The sequence below is a fragment of the Trichechus manatus genome, unplaced genomic scaffold (genome assembly GCF_000243295.1).
Source record: "Trichechus manatus latirostris isolate Lorelei unplaced genomic scaffold, TriManLat1.0 scaffold00268, whole genome shotgun sequence".
Lineage (NCBI taxonomy): Eukaryota > Metazoa > Chordata > Mammalia > Sirenia > Trichechidae > Trichechus > Trichechus manatus.
In genome coordinates, this window is record NW_004444204.1 from 2,077,820 (window position 1) to 2,093,478 (window position 15,659).

A 15,659-nucleotide genomic window follows, 5' to 3' on the forward strand; every position below is an offset into this window, starting at 1 on the left:
GGAGAGGTTGTGGAGAGACTGGATCACTTATAAACTGTTGGTGGGAATGTAAAATGGTACAACCACTTTGGAAATTGATTTGGCACTTCCTTAAAAAGCTAGAAATAGAAGTACCATACGATCCAGCTATCCCGCTCCTTGGAATATATCCTAGAGAAACAAGAGCCATCAGACGAATAGATATGTACACACCCATGTTCATTGCAGCACTGTTCACAATAGCAAAAAGATGGAAGCAACCTAGGTGCCCATCAACGGACAAATGTTAAACAAACTATGATATATCCACACAATGGAATATTACGAAATGAAAAAGAACAATGATGAAGCTGTGAAACATCGTGGAAGCGGGAGCTTATTATGCCGAGTGAATTTAGTCAGTCACAGAAGGACAAATACTGTATAAGGCCACTATTATAAAAACTCCAGAAAAGGTTAAACATAGAAGAAAACATTCTCTTGATGTTTATGGGGTTTGGGAGGGAGGGTGAGGGTAATTCACTAACTAGATAGTAGATAAGAATCATCCTACATGAAGGGAAGGACAGCACACACTATAAGGGAAACCAGCACAACTGGACTAAACAGAAGCTAAGAAGTTTCCTCAATGCAATCAAATACTTTGAGAAACAGAGTAGCACGGATGGGGGGTCTGGGGAGCATGCTTTCAGGGGACATCTCGGTTAACTGGCATAACAAATCTTATTAAGAAAATGTTCTGCATCCTACTTTGGTGAGTGGCGTCTGAGGTCTTAAAAGCTTTCAAGCGGCCATGTAAGATGCATCGGTTGGTCCCAACCACTTGGAGTAAAGGAGAATGAAGAACACCAAAGACACAAAGAAAGTATTAGCCCAGGAGACAGAATGGGCCACATAAACCAGAGACTTCATCAGCCTGAGACCAGAAGAAGTAGATGGTGCCTGGCTACCACCAATGAACGTCCTGACAGGGAACACAACAGAGGGTCCCTGATGCAGCAGTAGAACAATGGGATGCAGAACTCAAATTCTAGTAAGAAGACCAGACTTAACGGTATGACTGAGACTGGAGGTGCCCTGGAAGACATGGCCCCCTGGACTCTCTATCACCCCAGAATGAAAACAATTTCCGAGGCCAACTTTTCAGACAGGGATTGGACTGGACTGTGGGACGTAAAGTGATACTCATGAAGAATATGCCTCTTAGTCAAGTAGATACAAGAGACCAAAGGGGCAGCTTCTGTCCCAGAAGTGAGATGGGAAGGCGGAGAGAGTTAGGAGCTGGTCGAATGTTCATGGGGAATCGGGCGGAGGGGAGGGGTGCGCTGTCGCAGAATGGGGTGAGCGGTTGGGGTCTCATAACATTGTATGTAAAAAAAAAAATTATATGGGAGACAAACTGGAAATGTAAATTTCATTTAATTACAATAATAAAAAAAAAGAATCATAACAGAATACTTTGAAAAATTGTACTTTAACAAGTTTGAAAACCTAGAGGAAATGGACAAATTTCTAGAAACTCACTACCTACCTAAACTAACACAGATATAGAACAACTAAATAAGCCCATAATAAAAGAAGAGATTGAGAAAGTAATTAAACAACTCCCAATGGGGAAAAAAAATAAATAAATTAAAAATCCCTGTCCCGGAAGGCTTCACTGGAGAATTCTACCAAACTTTTAGAGAAGAGTTAACACCACTACTACTAAAGGTATTTCAGAGCATAGAAACCGATAGAATACTCCCAAACTCATTTTATGAAGCCAGCATAACCCTCATATCAAAACCAGGAAAAGACACCACAAAAAAAAAAGAAAATTACAGACCAATATCCCTCATGAACATTGACATAAAAATCCTCAACAAAATTCTAGGCAATAGAATTCAGCAACATATCAAAAAAAAAAAAAAAAAATTCACCACAATCAACTGGGATTTAAACCAAGTATGCAGGGATGGTACAACATTAGAAAAACAATCAATGTAATCCATCACATTAGCAAAACAAAAGACAAGAAACACATGATCTTATCAATAAATGCAGAAAAGGCATTTGACAAAGTCCAACACCCATTCATGACACAAACTCTCAACAAAATAGGAATAGAAGGGAAATTCCTCGACATAATTAAGGGCTATTTATACAAAGCCAAGAGCCAACATCATCCTAAATAGAGAGACTTTGAAAACATTTCCCTTGAGAATGGGAACCAAACAAGGATGGCTTTTATTGCCACTTTCATTCAACATTGTGCTGGACGTCCTAGCCAGAGCAATAAGGCAATAAAAATAAATAAAGTGTACCCAAATAGGTAGGGAAGAAGTCAAAGTATCTCTATTTGCACCTGATATGATCTTATACACAGAAAACCTCAAAGACTCCACAGGAAAACTACTGGAACTAATAGAAGTTTTCAGCAAAGTATCAGGATACAAAATAAACATACGAATATCAGTTGGATTCCTCTACACCAACAAAGAGAACTTTCAAGAGGAAATCACCAAATCAATACCATTTACAATAGCCCCCAAGAAGATAAAATACTTAGGAATAAATCCAACCAGAGACATAAACTAAGTATAAAAGGAAAACTACAAGACACTACTTTAAGAAGCCAAAAGAGACCTGCATAAGTGGAAAAACATACCTTTTTCATGGATACCTACACTCAACATTGTGAAAATGTCAATTCTACCGAAAGCAATCTACAGATACAATGCAATCCCAATGCAAATTCCAATGACATTTTTTAATGAGATGGAGAAACCAATCACCAACTTCATATGGAAAGGGAAGAGGCTCTGGATAAGTCAAGCATTACTCAAGAAGAAGAACAAAGTGAGAGGCCTCACACTACCTGATTTTAGAACCTCTTAGACTGCCACCGTAGCCAAAAAACCCTGGTACTGGTACAACAACAGAAACATAGACCAATGGAACAGAATTGAGAATCCAGATAGAAATTCAACCACCTAAGATTAGCTGATATTTAACAAAGGCCCAAAGTCTGTTAATTGGGGAAAGGACAGTCTTTTTAACAAATAGTGCTGGCATAACTGGATATCCATGTGCAAAAAGTGAAACAAGACCCATACTTCACGCCGTGCACAAAAACTAACTCAAAATGGAGCAAAGAACTAAATATAAAATCTAAAATGAAAATGATCATGGGAGAAAAAATAGGGACAATGCTAGGAGCACCAATACATGGCTTAAACAGAATACAAACAATAAGTAACAATGTACAAGCACCAGAAGAGAGACTAGATAAATGGGAGCTACTAAAAATCAAACACCTATACTCATCAAAAGATTTCACCAAAAGAGTAAAAAGAAAACCTACAGACTTGGAAAAAATTTTTCTCTATGACTAATCCAATCAGAGTCTAATCTCTAAAATCTATAAGATACTGCAAAACCTCAACAACAAAAAGACATATAACCCAATTAAAAAATGGGCAAAGGATATGTATAGGCACTTCGCCAAAGAAGACATTTAGGCTGCTAACAGACACATGAAGAAATGCCCATGATCATTAGCCATTAGAGAAACGCAAATCAAAACTACAATGAGATACCATCTCACCCCAATAAGGCTAGCTTTAATCCAAAAAAACACAAAATAATAAATACTGGAGAGGTTGTGGAGAGACTGGGACACTTATACACTGTTGGTGGGAATGTAAAATGCTACAACCAGTTTGGAAATTGATTTGGCACTTCCTTACAAAGCTAGAAATAGAAATACCATATGATCCAGCAATCCCACTCCTTGGAATATATCCTAGAGAAATAAGAGCTGTCACTCAAATAGATATATGCACACCCATGTTCATTGCAGCACTGTTCATGATAGCAAAAAGAAGGAAACAACCTAGGTGCCCATCAAAGGACTAATAGGTAAACAAATTATGGTATATTCACACAATGGAATACTACACAATGATAAAGAACAATGATGAAGCCGTGGTGCATCTTATAACATGGATGAATCTGGAGGACATTATGCTGAGTGATTTTAGTCAGTCACAGAAGGACAAATACTGTATGAGACCACTATTATAAGAACTCGAGAAAAGGTTTAAACACAGAAGAAAACATTCTTTGACAGTTATGAGGGTGGGGAGAGAGGGTGAGGGTTATTCACTAACTAGATAGTAGACAAGAATTATTTTAGGTGAAGGGAAGGACAGCACGCATTAAAGGGGAAGTCAGCACAATGGGACCAAAGCAAAGCTAAGGAGTTTCCTGAATACAATCCAACACTTTGATGAACAGAGTAGCAGGTGTGGGGATCTGGGGACCATGCTTTGGGGGACATCTAGGTCAATTGGCATAACGAAATTTATTAAGATAGTGTTCTGCATCCTACTTTGGTGAGTGGTGGCTGGGGTCTTAAAAGCTAGCAAACGGCCATAAAGACACATCAATTTGTCCCAACCACCTGGAGTAAAGGAGAATGAAGAACACCAAAGTCATAAGGAAAGTATTAGCCCAAGAGACAGAAAGGGTCACATAAACAAGAGACTGCATCAGCCTGAGACCAGAAGAACTAGATGGTGCCTGGCTACCACCAATGACCGCCCTGACAGGGAACACAATAGAGAGTCCCTGATGGAGCAGGAGAAAGGTGGGGTACAGAACTCAAATTCTAGCAAGAAGACCAGACTTAAAGGTCTGACTCAGACTAGAAGAACCACAGAAAGCATGGCCCCTGGACTCTGTCAACCCAGAACTAAAACAATTCCCGAGCCAAGTCTTCAGACAAAGATTGGACTGGACTGTGGGCCATAAAATGATACTCCTGAAGAATGTGCTTCTTAGTTCAAGTTGATACATGAGACTAAATGGGCAGTTTCTTTCCACAGGTGATATGAGAAGGCGAGAAGGGTAGGAGCCGGTTGAATGGATATGGGAGACCATGGATGGAAAGGAGGAGTGTGTTGTCACAGTATAGGGAGAGCAATTAGGGTCACATAACAATGTGCGTAGAAATTTTTGTATGAAAGACTAACTTGAATTGTAAACTTTCACTTAAACTACAACAATAAAAAAAATTTTTAAAAACAAACAAATAAATTCCTGGAACACTTCATCAGAGGCTATTGAGTACGATGAGATAGAGTCTAATAATCTAGATCTTCAAAGGTCTTCCAGATGATTCTGAGATGATCTGATACAGGTGATGTTGATGGTTCAAGTTCTGGTGTTTGGGAACCACAGCCTTTATATGGTCTTTCTCCTGCCCTCTCCCACATTTTCACAAGCATGCACATAAATATAAATGCCCTATTTTTCTCCACAAAAACATTTTCAGTAGTATCAAAACTCTGTCAAGAAAACCACATTCAGCATTTATTTATCTAACTAGAAGCAAGAATAAATGAATGTAAAGCTGTTATACATTTGATAATAGAAGTAACCACTTTCAAAAAAATATTTCAGAATCTGGTAATAGAGAAAATGCGTTTCTCACTTGGATGGGAGAACATTATGATTTTCTTGTAAGTTCTCATTTTACCAATGGAGAAACTGAGGCTTGGAAGTCATACAATTAATAAGTGGCATAAACAGATTCAGATCTTTGTCTCTGTTGCTCCAGATTTCAGGTTATTTCCACAACACATTTCCATTTTCACCTTTAAAATGAAAAGTTTGGTTGAAAGAGTCCTAAGATCCCTTCTAATTCCAATGCCTGATGAATTCTAATATTGTTTCCTATAGAGGAATGTAAGAATCATATCATGCATCTCAAAAATCCATCTAGGACTTGAGGGGCTGCACATAAAATACTGAGCAGTCCCGCCTCATCCTCAGCAAGTCTCCAGGGCTTATTTCTTTTTCTGAGAAAATTAGAGTTTGAAAGCTCTTTTGGGCTCATTAATTCAAATATTTCACTTCCGGTTATGATGTGTCTATGGTTGTATGTCCAGCATTGGCAGAAGTGAACCTCGCATTTTAGCTTTTCACTCCAAATGTGGTGTCCTTTGCCACAGTCCAAGGTGCTCCCAAAAAAAGCACAGATTTAAGAGGGCACCCCCTTTCATGTTGCCAGTTGTTGATAAACTCTCCTTTGTGGGAAGATGTAACCACCAACTCTACCCACTGTTAGGGGATCTAAGCAGCAGCTCTGGCAGTTTGTGTAAGAGCTGCAGGTGCCTGGTAAGCACCGTGTATCTATCGCACAGAAGTAAGAAGCAGTGTCTGTAGCCTGGGAAGCAGTAATGAACAGGAAGCTGCTTGTGGTGGAGGTATCTAGCGTGGCTGTTAGTCTTCCATTAGGTTTCTTTTTCTCATTTGAACGGATTAAAATTAATAGGACAAGGCCTCTACCTGAATCTTGTCTATACCACTGTAAGTAGTTTATACTAGTCTTATAGCTGCAGTTCATGGTGGCATTTTCACCCTCCTGGATGGTCAGGGCCTCAGGATTCTGTTCTACTTGGCTGTTCACCCCTAGGCAGAAACACAAGGCAGAGACCAGGAGTCAGTCATTGCATTTTCACTCTCTAGTGTTTACATTTCCTTCCCTAATCTTCAAGTACATTTCCAAATTAACAGGAAGACTTTACCCCTCATCTTATGGATTCTGAACTTTGGTCTCCCTGTTCCCATCACCAAGAGCCCCCAACTCACTGGCCAGTTGAAGCTACAGAATCACCAAAGACACTCCCAGGAATTTCTCCATTCTTCCTCCTTATTGGGCTCACAGAAGACAGCTCTGCGTTCTGAAATGGAGCCAAGCTTCTCAGTCAAAACAGCCTCTTCTCTAGTTCTTCTGCCCTCCCAGAGAGAGCCTCAGGTTTCTTGCCTAGCCAATCAGAGACAAGCTCCATCTTTCCTTTGAATACAAACACATGCTGCTTTTAAACCAAGGTGATTCTTAGGAGAGACAGGCACTGCAACCTTGTGGTGGCAACATCACAGGACTAATTGCACCTGCTCTGGAATGGTGAAAACTGTACGGAAATGATTCAGAAGAAATTATGAAGCTCTATTTTCTGCTTTTAATGAACTCTTCTGTTGCTCCCTATCACATGCTGGGAAAGATGCCAAGAGTTCCAGGTAAAGCACAGCTTCAGGATACTAATGTTATTTGCTAATATTTATTTAACCCTTAACATGTACCAGGCAATTTTCTAAGGATTTTTCTTTTATTTTTCCAGTTTCTGTCAAGTCGATTCCAACTCATGAGGATCCATGTGTATCAGAGTAAGAACTCTGTTCCATAGGGTTTTCAATGGCGATTTTTTGGAAGTAGATTGTCAGGTCTGTCTTCCAAGGCACCTCTAGGTGGATTTGAACCTTCAACCTTTCGGTTTGCAGCGAGAGCATTAACTGTTTGCATCACCCAGGGACTTAACATGCATCATTTTATTTAACCAATCACAAAAATTAAAACCAATGAGATACATGTATATATGTAGAAAAAGATTGACTTCAAAGGACTGGCTGACATGATTGTGGGGGAGGCTGGCAAGTCCAAAATCCACAGGTCAGGTGGTACACTGGAGATTTCTGCAGGCTTGCATCCCAAGATCCATAGGTCAGGCGACAGGAAGAGTGCAGAGTGGAGAGAGAGAGTGAATTCTGCCAAAATATCTATTTATAGCCTGGAGGCAGACCACACCCTAAGGAACTCTCCTTTCAACTATTTGATTACATTACCATTAGATTACTTTATGGAAAGTAATTACATTACATTGAATTAGATTACATTATGGAACAGTAACTAGTCTTAGTATTAGGCCAAACCACTGGGAACCATAGCCTAGCCAAGATGATGCCTGAGATTAGCCATTACAAGATCTTTTAATATTCTATGTGATAAAATGGGCAGTACACACAAAGCACATCTGAAGTATACTAAGTATGATGGTTGTCATGAGGAAAAGCACCGGTAAAGTTGTTTGAGTTGCAAGCTGAACTACCTGCTTTTTCCTGGTACTCCATTTTTTACTTTAAATAATGACTGACAGAAAAGTAGACTTGGGTGTTTGGTAGGTATTTTCTTGAAAATAAAAGAAATAAGCCCCTATTTCAAGGAAAACAATTGAAATTGGTTGCTGCCAATGATAAAATTTGAGCTTCTAGATGAAAATTAGAATTTTTTGAAAACTTGTATCCCCAAACATGGGCTTGACACCTTCTCACTTCTTAAAGATTTCCATGATAAGATAGGTTGTGAGCAGAAACCCCAAGAGTATGGCCCCAGTCACTCTTACAGCTCAGTAATGAAGTCACTCCTGAGGTTTACACATCAGCCAAAGATTAGACGGGCCCATAAAACAAAATGAGACTAAAAGTGCACACCAGCCCAGGGGCAAGGACTAGAAGGTAGGAGGGGACAGGAAAGCTGGTAATAGGGAACCCAAGGTCAAGAAGGGGAGAGTGTTGACATGTTGTGGGGTTAGCAACCAATGTCACAAAACAATATGTGTATTGTTTAATGAGAAACTAGTTTGCTCTGTAAAGTTTCATGTAAAGTACAACAGAAAAAGTTTTTACAAAAATTGGTGGCTATTGTAAACTATTTTGACATTATTATAGATTCACAAGAAGTTGCTAAAATAGATTGTAGAGCCCTATGTACTCTTCATATAGCCTCCTCCAATGATGACATCTTATGTAACTGTAGTACAATACCAAAATCAGGAGATTGACATTGATACAATAAGGTAACTAGAGTGCAGACCTTATTCAGTTTTTACCATTCATTTTTTACATGCATTTCTGTGTGTATGTGTACAATTTTCTGTGTGTGTGTGCAATTTTATCTCATGCATAAATTCCTGTAACCACCACCACAGTTAAGATACAGATCTGTTCTGTCACCACAAAGGAATTCCCTCATTCCTTTACAGTCACAACCCTCCCCCATCTCCGTCCCCTGGCAACCATTAATCTGTTCTCCATCTTTATCGTTTTGTTGTTTTGAGAATATTGTATAAATGGAATCATACCATATGTATGATATTGACTATTTTTACTCAGCATAATGCCCTTCAGACCCATCCAGGTTGTTGCCTTTATCAATAGTTTGCTTCTTTTTATTGTTGAGTAGTATTCCATGGTATGAATTTATCAGTTTATACCATTCACTCATCAAATAACATCTGGGTTGTTTCCAGATTTTTACAATTATGAATAAATCTGCTATAAACATTTGTGTACAGGATTTTATGTGACTATAAGTTTCATTTCTTGGTGATGCACTGCGATAGGTGCCAGAATGAAAATAAATGCAGCGGTTATAAAGGGGAAGAGAATAGCTCTAGATGTCATGAGATGCTTAAAATACAAGAAACCACTTGAGCAGGAAATTAAACAATGAGTAGATATGGAAATAAACCTCACAAAAAATACCCAAGAGTATAATTGCTTGATTATATAAATGCATGTTTAGTTTTATAACAAACTGCCAAAACTATTTTCTGGAGTGATTATACTATTTTACATTCCAACCAACAATGTATGAGATAACTAGTTTGTCCACATTTTTACCAGTATTTTGTATCATCATTATTTTGTATTTTTGTTGTTCTAAGTTGTTTATAATGATAGTTTTTGTGGTTTTAATTTACATTTTCCCAATAGATAACGAAGTCCAACATCTTTGCATTTACTTATTTTCCGTTTCTATTTCTTCTTTGGTGAAATGTCTTTTCTCATTCTAATCAGATTGTTTTTGTTTTTGTTTTTATTTTTTGCCATTGAGTTATGAGTTTGATTTATATACTCTGGATATAAGGCCTTTGTAAGATATGTGGTTTGCAAGTATTTTCCTGTCTGTTAGGTTGCCTTTTCATCCTCTAGACAGGGTTTCACAGTGTCAAAGTTTTCCATTTTGATAAAGTCCAGTTTATCTTTTTTGTTTTTCCTTTATGAATCGTGCTTTGGTGTTATGTCCAGGAATTCTTTGCCTAACTTTAGATCTCAAAGATTTTCTCCTACATTTTCTATTAAGTATTATATTTTACGAAAAAGGCTAGGCACAAAGATTATATGCCATATAATTTCATTTATATGAAATTCTAGAGAAGGCAAAACTATAATGATAGAAACCAGATGAGTGGTTGCCAGGGGCTGAGGATGGGTGAAGGAAATTGACTGCAAAGGAGTATGAAGGAATTTTCATGGACACATTCTGTATCACGATTGTAGTGGTGTTACTGACTGTATACATTTAGCACTTTTTAATTGGTGAGTTTTATTGTATGCAAATCATACCTCAATAAAGCTGACAAAAAAATCCTAAAAAATGTTTCATATTTTATATTAGCAGTGTCTCAAAAGGGATAAGTTAAAAATGGGTATTTACACAATTTTAAAAATTTTTTATGAACTAGTTTAAGCTGGGTCACTCAAGGCAGAGAATCAATTTGGATTAGGCAAAATTCATGATGTAAGAGTTTAGGATTGGTGGATACAATGTGGAAAAAGTCTTAAGATGAGTTTTAATGAGAAAACAAAGCATGCTATTTGTCCAGTTAAGCAAACTGCCACCTGATCAGGCAGCTATTTGCCCAAATAAACATACTGTTTGTTTAGATAAATTCACTTGCCACAATGTCCTGACAAAACCAGTAAACTCACATTGCCAGAGGTGGTCACAAGTGCTCACAGGGAAGGATTATTGCTTTTTACATTTATCCTTCATGGGTTTATTTAACATTCCTTTACTGAGTACATACTGTGTGCTACATACTGTGTTAGAAGCTTAGGTCAGAGTCAGAGAGAACACGTGATTCTGCTCTGGATAGACAGTCCATAGGAAAAGAGACAAGATAAAGGTTTAATGTCCTGTGATAGATACCAGGATGAAAACAAATATATTGTACAGTGGTTATAAAGAGAATGGGAATGTACCTCCAGAGGTCATGAGATGCTTAGAATATAAGAAACCACTTGAGCTAGAAATTTAACAATTAGTAAGTATCTTAGTTCACTAGTGCTGCTATAACAGTAATACCACAAGTGGATGACTTTAACAAACAGAAATTTATTCTCTCACAGTTTAGGAGGCTAGAAGTCCAAATTCAGGATGCCAGCTCTAGGGGAAGGCTTTCTGTCTCTGTCAGCTCTGGGAGGAAGGTCCTTGTCATCAATCTTCCCCTGGTCTAGGAGATTCTCAGCACAGGGACCCCAGGTTCAAAGGACGTGTTACCTTCTGGCTCTTCTTTCTTGGTAGTAGGAGATCCCTCTCCTGTCTGCTCAACTCTCATATCTCAAAAAAGATTGGCATAAGATGCAACCTAATCCTGTGGATTGAGTCCTGCCTCATTAATATAACTGCCACTAATCCTGCCTCATTAACATCATGAAGACATGTTAGACCCCTTGCCATGGAGTCAATTCATAGTGACCTATATATGACAGAATAAAACTGACCCATAGAGTTTCCAAGGAGTGGCTGGTAGATTTGAACTGCCAAACTTTTGGTTAGCAGCCGAGCTCTTACCGCTGCACGACCAGAGTTATTATTTACAACACATAGAATTATCTCATCACAAAATGGAGGACAGCCATAAGGTACTGGGAATTATGGCCTAGCCAAGTTGACACACATTTTTGAGGAACACAATTCAGCCTATAACAGTAGATATGGCAATAAACCCCACAAAAAATTTTTGCCACCTCAATCAAGTTTCTAGGGGTTAAACATTGCAGAGAATATCAAGATATCCCCTCCAAAATGAAAGACACGTTGTTGCACCTCACACCACCTGCCACAGAAAAAGAGGTATAACACTTCCTAGGTCTTTTTGGATTTTGGAGGCAAGCTACACCACTTGTGGTGTGCTACTATGATCTGTTGACAAAGTCACCTGTAAAGTTACCAGTTTTGTGTGGGAACTAGAGAAAGAGGAGGCTCTGTAGTAATTCAGGCTTCAGTGAAATCTGCTTTACCATTTGGGTCTTATGATTCATAACATCCAAATTGATACTGGAGGTTTCCATGGTAAATAGAGATGCTGGGTGGAGATTCTGGGAAACACCAATAGGAGAATCACTGAGTAGTTCTCTACTATTTTGGAGAAAATATACGCCCTTTTACTTCAGTTAACTATTCTGTTTTTGAAAACAACTTCTGTCTTGCTGATTAAGCTTGGTGAGGAATGGTGAGGAATAAATGTTTAATTTAGGGAAAACAGGTGACCATGCAGCATGAACTTCCATCATGAAATGAATGTTGTCTGATCTATTAAGCCCTAAGGTTGGGCATGCTCTATAGCAATCTGTCTTCAGGTAGAAATAGTTTATAAGAGAATGAGCTCAGGAAGATCCGGAAGGTACAAGTAAGTTTCAAAGTAAGTAACAAAGTAGGTGGATCTGATTCCTTTAACAACAATTTTTCCTGAATTCTCTTCTCTCCTTTAATTCATGTCTATGGCATCCTAGAGAGTTTCTTACAACCAGTTTACTGAGGAAGAAAAACCTCAAGCCCGCTTTTCAAGTGAGTTATGATGATTATTATGTTGGTACCACACAAAAGTAACACTGCAGCCACATTGACCGAAAGTGGTGAAGGAAAAATCCCCCCAGTGGACAAAATATCAAGGGTACATTTGGGTTACTCACCTTGACTGGAGTGAGAGCTTGTCAGAAGTACTGATCTACATTGATTCATAGGCAATGGTTAATGGTTTGGGTAGATGTTAAAGAGACTTAGAAGAAACAGAATTCGAAGACTGGTGACAAGAAAATCTGGGGAAGAGGTATCTGAATAGACCTCTCAGAATAGGCACAGACTATGAAGATAAGTATGTTCTATGTGAATATACAAGAAGGGAAAACCACTGCAGTGGGAACTCTTTGACATGGACAAAATGCGGTACTCTATGGATGGGTTAACATCTTTCCTTTGTCACCCCAGTGCTTACTCAACGAGACCATGAAAAAAAGCGGTCTTGATGGGAGAGATGAAAGTCATGTGTGGGCTCAAAGGGTTGGATTTTCCCTTATCAAGGCTTATCTAGCTAATGCTACTGCTGAGAGCCTTACCTGCCAACTACAGAGACTGACCCTGAGTCCCTAATATAATGCCATTTCGCAGGGGAAACAGTTAGACACATAGTGACTGATTGCATTAGCCCTCTTTTATCATGAAGATGGCTGAGATTTATGTTCAGTGGAATAGACGCATATGCTTGCACATGGACTTGCCTTCCTTGCTTCCAATTCTTCTGCCAGAATCACCTTCATAAACTCGCAGAATTGCTAATCCACCATCAAGATATTCCTCATAGCATTTTTCCTGATCAAGGAACTATTTTCATTACAAAGGATGTACAGCAGTGGTCACATGCCCATGGAATTATCTAGTCTTACCACATACCTTATCACCCAGAAATGGCTGGACTATTGAAAGATGTAACGGCTTATTGAAGACTCATTTATGGTGCCAGGTGGAGGAAAACACTCTAAAGATGGAGGCCTATCTTAGAAGATGTAGTATATGCTTTATATCAGAGACCATTATATACTGTCATCTCCCACATAGCCAGGATGCATGGGTCTAAGAATCAAGGAAATGGTCATGGAAGTGGATCCTCTCACTATTATAACCAGTAACCCACTAGCAGAATTTTGACCTCCTGTCTTTGTAACTTGGAGCTGTGCTGGTTTGGAGGCCTTGTTCTCCAAAACGACGAATGTTTCTACCAGGGGCATAACAGTGGTTTCACTGAATTGGAAGATGGGGTTGCCATGTGGCCATTTTTGGGCTTTTGCAAAGTGTCACTGAACCACCAGGTAGAAGAAGTTATTCTACTGGCTGTAGTAATTGCTACCAATTACCAAGGGGGGTTGGGTTGCTGCTACACGACAGGTGTAGAGAAGGCTATGTCTGAAACCCCAGGGCATTTCCATACCCAATATGTGGCTCAGTGGTTAAGTCCTTGGCTGCTAACTGAAAGATTGGCGGTTCGAGTCCACCAGCTGCTCTGCCTGAGAAAAGAGCTGGCTATCTACTCCTGTAAAGATTACAACCTAGAAAACCTTATGGGACAGTTTTGCTCTGTCATATAGGATCATTATGAGTTGGAATTGACCCGACAACACCTAACAACAACAAAGGTAAACAACAGCAACAATAACAAAAAATGCAGGATTATTAAGGACTTAGACCCTTTGACCCCCACGTGTCTGTCAGTTTGTCATACTGTGGGGGTTTGCGTGTTGCTGTGATGTTGAAAGCTATGCCGCCGGTATTCAGATAACAAGAGGGTCACCCATGGCTGACAGATTTCAGCTGAGCTTCCAGACTAACACAGACTAAGAAGAAGGACCCAGCAGTCGACTTCTGAAAAGAATTAGCCAGTGAAAACCTTATGAATAGCAGTGGAATATTGTCTGATTTACTGCCAGAAGAGGAGCCCCCCAGGGATGGAAGGCACTCAAAAGACGACTGGGGAAGAGCTGCCTCCTCAAAGTAGAGTCAACCTTAATGATGTGGACGGGGTCAATCTTTCAGGACCTTCATTTGCTGATGTGGCACAACTCAAAATGAAAAGAAACAGCTGCAAAAATCCATTAATAATCAGAACATGGAATGTAAGAACAATGAATCCAGGAAAACTTGAAATAGTCAAAAATGGAATGGAACATATAAACATCTATATCCTAGGCATTAGTAAGCTGAAATGGACTGATATTGGCCATTTTGAATCAGACAATCATATGGTCTACTATGCCGGGAATGACAACTTGAAGAGGAATGGCGTTGCATTCATCGTCAAAAAGAACACTTCAAGATCTATCCTGAAGTACAGCCCTGTCAGTGATAGGATAATATCCATACGCCTACAAGGAAGACCAGTTAATACAACTATTATTCAAATTTACACACCAACCACTAAAGCCACAGCTGAATAAAATGAAGATTTTTACTAGCTTCTGCAGTCTAAAATTGATAGAACACAGAATCAGGACGCATTGCTAATTGCTGGTGATTGGAATGTGAAAGTTGGAAATGAAGAAGATTGGTATTTGGAAAATATGACCTCTGTAATAGAAATGATGCCAGAGATCACATAATACAATTTTACATGACCAACGAATTCTTCATTGCAAATACCTTTTGTCACCAACATAAATGGAGACTGTACAAGTGGACCTCGCCAGATGGAATACACAGGAATCAAATTGACTACTGCTCTGGAAAGAGACAATGAAAAAGCTCAATATTATCAGTCAGAACAAGGCCAGGGGCCGACTGCAGAACAGACTACAATTGCTCATGTGCAAGTTCAAGTTGAAAATGAAGAAAATTAGAACAAGTCCACAAGAGCCAGAGTAAAACCTTGACTATAGCCTACCTGAATGTAGAGATCATCTCAAGAATAGATTTCACAAGCTGAACACTAATGACTGAAGACTAGATGAGTAGTGGAATGACATCAAGGACATCATACAGGAAGAAAACAAGAGGTCATTAAAAAGATAAGAGCAAAATGGATATCAGAAGAGACTCTCAAACTTGTTTTTGAAAGTCAAATAGCTAAAGGAAAAGGAAGAAATGATGAAGTGGAAGATATGAACAGAAGATTTCAAAGGATGGCTTGAGAAGACAAAGTAAAGTACTATAATGACCTGCGAAGAGCTGGAGACAGAAAACCGAGAGAGAACAGGCTGGGCATTTCTCAAGCTGAAAGAACTGAAGAAAAAAATTCAAG